The 5381-nt window shown below is 39.2% G+C and overlaps 1 pseudogene; it reads right to left on the bottom strand.

Annotated features, from left to right (window-relative positions):
• Positions 1 to 410: 410 nt before the first annotated feature.
• On the bottom strand, positions 411 to 1338 carry LOC143867490 (germin-like protein 8-2; annotated as a pseudogene).
• Between the last annotated feature and the right edge of the window lie 4043 nt (positions 1339 to 5381).

Below are 5381 nucleotides of genomic sequence, written 5' to 3'. Positions count from 1 at the left end.
ATTGAAATTGGACTTGTGCAAAGATCTGGAGTGGGAGCGTACCCTCGTTTTATTTGGTCAAAGGACTAGTAATTTGCACTTGAGCGTGTATACATCTTTTAATAGTATTGATGGATATCGATGTTTTAGTTTTACATTGGCTTTACTACTCTGATATATGCCTGGATTTATTTCCGATATATGATTCTAATTACCTTACCAGATTGTGAGGGTCGCGTTGTAGGTATGAGGCACCGTCGTTTGCCCGGCCTGGATCTCGGATTTGGGTGTGTGTGTGTGTGTGTGTGTGTGAGAGAGAGAGAGAGAGAGAGAGAGAGAGAGAGAGAGAGAGAGAGAATTCATGAAAAACAAGACTGTATATTCAATCAATCGCTTGATTGTCCCATTGACATGCTCAAACTGTATTATTATTACGATTTTAAGAAATGCAAACACCAAGTTTGCTTATTCAAATACACTATTGTAGTTAATGCATGGGATCCTTGTCGGTAGTTATCTAGTTTTTGGGCCCGAACTGTGCCTGAAGAAAATCAACTACTTTCTTGTCAAGTTGGAAGGCCTTGGCGAGAACATCATCGGAGATGGGCAGGTTTGATCCGAAGACGGCATTAGCTATGGTGATCACACCTGGGTTCTGACTTGCCAGAGCGGCAATGGCCACCGCATTGGTCTGTCCAACATTGAATTGGAAGTGAATGAGACCTATTGGAAACACAAACACATCACCCTTATTGAGGACCTTTGATATGAGCCGATTTTCGCCATTTGCAAGGTTAGAGGTGACGAAACCAACGAGGAGGGTGCCCTCTTGAACTACAATCATCTCAGTGCCCCTTGGGTGTGTGTGTTGAGTCCTGGTATTTGGACCACGTTCACTGCGGTCACATTGGACCCAACTCGGTTATTTGTGTTGCGTGGCATGTCAAGCCCTGGGAAGAAGAAATCGCTTGCTTGAGCGAGCATTGGGTCCTTGCAAACCACGCCATTGACTAACACTGAGAAGGAAAAACATCAAAAAAAGATCAGCCAATAAAAAAAAACATAACCCATGCACGTAGGGCCGGTGTCCACACGCAGAGTAAATGCAATAACAATATTTCTTAAGTCATCTAGCCAAACCCCACAATACCTACCAAAAATGGAATTGAGTTTGCACAAACACGTGATTATCATGATACTAATGGAAGTTAAATTGAGAAATAAAAAAAAAGCATTTGTACCTGGAGACATATTGTCAGCAACACAAAAGTCCTGTAGAGGACTGGGATCAGCGGCAAAGGTAAGAGAAGATGCCAAGGAAAGGAGTACAAGTACAAGGAGGGGAGTAGCCTTCTCCATTTTATCAATCTAAAGAAGAGTATTGGGTGCAAGTGTTTTGACGGTGTGGAAGAAGCTTAGAAAGGGTGCATATTTATAGCAGAGAGAGAGAGAGAGATAGATAGAGAGATGCATGGCTTAGGGGTCATGTGATTTCATGGAAATGGTCTTGTTACTACCAAATCAATACACGGTTTAACAACTACGCTATCTAATCTAATTTTTTATCCAAGTAGATCTTTTCCAGCAAAGAATAGAAGCAGTCGTCGGACTTGTTTTTCTGTGTAAATTTTGTTTTTAATATTTTGAAATGGTAAGATCTAAATTAATAAGTGGAGCGAGCCCCACGACCGAGCTGGTCGTAAGTATACAAAGAAAAATAAAAAACGACATATTATGCAGGAAGAAAACCAAAGATCCAATTCACTCCATCTCTCGCAAAACTGTCCGCTACACTATTAGCCGAGGGATGGACATGCTGAAATCAAACTGGGTGATCTCCCACACGGCCTCAAACAATGCCTACCCTATTTATACCATGTATATATTCCCAAAATACTTACCCATTTCATTGCTAATTTGCAGACCTTTTTTTAAGGTTGGCCAATACCACTCTAATTAGGAAATTGATTTTTCCCGACCCCTCTTCAGCATTTCCTTCTCCTTTTGTTAATCTTTTCTTAAGAATGGCTACATTTCCACCTTTTGTTTGCCTTTCTCTGAAAATAGTCATTTCCAAGAAAGCACAAACAAAAGGATGGATATGCTGAGGAATGAGGTAGAAATTAAAATTTCACTTGTAATTATTAAAAAAAACTTATGGCATCTCTAAAAAATTTTATTTTAGTTACTTCGTTATTAAAGATTCTTTGCGAAATCTTAGTTAGATTGTAAATAAAATAATAAATATATTTTAAACTCCTTTTACCATTTGGTTGTTTTTCAAATATGCAATTTGAGAAAAAAAAATGGCGTCGATTTTCTATCGTTGAAGCTGTTGATCTGGTGGACCCCCACTCACACCGAAAGGCCATCCATCATCTACGCTAAAACTATGGTAGGATGATCCTAACCCACTGATGGCAAATTTTTCAAAAAACGTCTTAAAGAATTTAAAAACGATTTTTTCAATAACTTAATATCATAAATTTTGGGGGCAACTAAGACGCCCTTATCTATATATTTGTACCAATATGGCTCCAATAGTATATCTACTACTACCTAATACATCTTTTTTCCCAACTTGACTTTCATTAGGTTGGATAATTTAATTAAGGGAAAATTACAGACACACCCCCTCAAATATGGTAAAATTCCACTTCTAACCCCGTGGTATCAAAGGTACCAAAGACACCCCCTTAGTTTTCAATAATGCTTGTTATATGACGGGGTGTACAGGAACGAATAAATTGTTAGGGGGTGTCTTTGATGGATTTTGAACTATAGGGTGAAAAGTAGGGGATCTACTTAAAAATGTCAGAAAGTTGAGGGGTTGCCTTTGGTACCTTCGATACCACGGGGTTAGAAGTGGAATTTCGCCCTAGTTGAGGGGGTGTATCCTGTATTTTTCCCTTTAATTAATGCCCTATTTATCTGAAAAAGGGCACCACTTATTGAGCGGGAAAGGCATACTCTATATGTAGCTAATCCAAGGGGTTTATTCCATATATAAATTAGAGAAATGATAATGGGAATGGCTGCCTTGCAAAAACCAGCTAAAGGTCGCTCCACATTGGTCCATCCCAACAAAAATCATTTGAAAGAGCACAGAAAAATATGAAAATGGCACGGACAGATATTAAATTAATGGAAAAAGAAATCCACCTTGATCAGAAGTCCCAATAGGAGCGCCCATGCAGATGGTTTTTTGCAAGGGCACCATTCATTTTAGCATTTTCGTCTTGAAATTATATATGAAAGGAGGCCAATCCAAAGAATTGCTTATCCAAGGATGTGTATCCTCCAACGACAGAGAACAATGCAATTCCATGCCACGTCCAGTTTTATACATTTTCAAAGTTTCTGTTCCCACTAATTATTGATTTGTTGAGCTGAGTATACGTCATTTCACTAAACTAGGTGACGAGGTAGTTGTGAACTTGTGATGTGGAAAACCCCCTTGCGAGATTGTTAGATGAAGTAATTAAAAACTTGTGGGGCCCACCTAATTCAAGTCCATCGTATAGTCATCTAGAAAGCATACAAAACTCCTATTGCATGTTAATTTATTTTTAGGGCGCTGATATTTTCGCCCTTGACGGCCCCCTTGGAGGCTAGTTTCCCTCTCGACAGCCCACTAACTATAAAGTACGATTCCCATCTACTTTTTACCGACGAAGCAGTCATTTCCTTTTTCTCTCCCCTTCCAGGATAAAATCACCCCACTCTACTCTACAGCTGTACAACACTACATCAAGCAAGGTAGGCCCCACCATAGGATGCTCCAAACCATCCATTTGATGGCCCACAACATAAATAGGTTGCACCCCAAAATATTATAGATCGGAGGTTTGAGATCATCCCGTGGAAATGATTTTGGGGGAACAACCTATTTACGTTGCGGCCCATCAAATGAACGGCTTGGATCCTCCTATTGTGTGGACCGTACAGTTCATTTTGAAAAATATAAGTGGGGCCTACAATTAGGGGTGAGCATTATTCGGTTAAAACCGAATACCCGAACCGAATTGGTCGGTTCGGTTCGGTTTTGGTTTTTTTTTTTTGGAAATTCGGTTTCGGTTTTCTAAAAAAAAAATCGGTTAACCGAATAACCAAAATTATGGATGAAAACCATTTTTTTTCCCAAAAAAAGTGCTATATGTGCACTCCGTAGGATGATTAAAACCGTCCATTTGATTGATCCCAACTTAATTAGGTTGTGCTCAAAAAATCATTCTGATCGGATGATCCTAGCCCTCCGATCCAAACCGAGATTTTAATTTTTCCCCTCTATTTCTCCTACAATTCGGTTATTCGGTTATAACTGAATAACCGAATTTTTATTCGGTTCGGTTTCGGTTACCGAAATTTGGTAACTGAAATTATTTCGGTTACTAAATTTCGGTCTATTCGGTTCGGTTAAAACCGAATAACCACCCCTACCTACAATTGGGCCTTAATGTTACTGTAAGACCTGAACCATAGGATGATCCAAACCATCTATTCGATGGCCCACAACTTAAATAGGTTTCACTCCAGAATATCATTTTCAAAATATCATTTTCAAGGGATGATCGCAACCCTCAAATCTATAGAGGTTTCTCTTTAGATCAGAGCTTTGGAAATAATATTTCGCGGTGCAACCTATTTACGTTGTGGGCCATCGAATGGATGGTTTGGATCATCCTATGGTGGGACCTACCTTCCTCACAAATTAAAACAAATTAATTATTGGGCCCACCAACAGTTCATGCACGTTGGAGAGAGAGAGAGAGACACCGGATTGGAGTAGTGTTGTATCGGTTAAAAGTAGATAGGAAACATGCTTTATGGATTGGCCGCGAGATACAAAGTCAAAGTCTTATTGAAAGGCTATTTCGTGTGTGTTAAATACATTCAGCAATATAATAAAGTTCTTTTGTGTTCTGTTCTCTTCTGTGTTTCTGTATTACTTGTTCTTTAAATTCTACATAGTGGTATCAGAGCAGAAAGGCTGAGGACAATTTCGAAAGAAGACCGGCACGGGTTCGGTAAGTTGGCAATATGGCAGGCAATACCAATTCTTCAAGTTTTCAGCAAAACGTTCCTTTGTTTAAAGGTGCTAATTTTCAGTTTTGGTCTACTATGATGAAGACATCGTTTATGTCACGTGATATATGAATCCTTTTGAATATCGCGACTTTGTTCATTCGTATATTTTGATCTTAGTTACTTGTGTTTGATCATGCTTGTAAATCTCCACTGTGAACTTTTGAAATACGCGACCATGCTTCTCGTTGCATGTTTCAGTTTCAGCTACATTTTTAGTCTCGGGATGTGATTTGATCCTGTTTGGTTCGTATCTTGGCAAAATGATTCTCTGATTACTCATTCTATGCCTATTTTACTTCACATTGGTCCTTGCC

This window comes from Tasmannia lanceolata, unplaced genomic scaffold (assembly GCF_043159265.1).
Source record: "Tasmannia lanceolata isolate RefF3 unplaced genomic scaffold, GAP_Taslan_0.1 ptg000257l, whole genome shotgun sequence".
NCBI lineage: Eukaryota > Viridiplantae > Streptophyta > Magnoliopsida > Canellales > Winteraceae > Tasmannia > Tasmannia lanceolata.
This window is presented reverse-complemented; position numbering and strand designations above follow the sequence as displayed.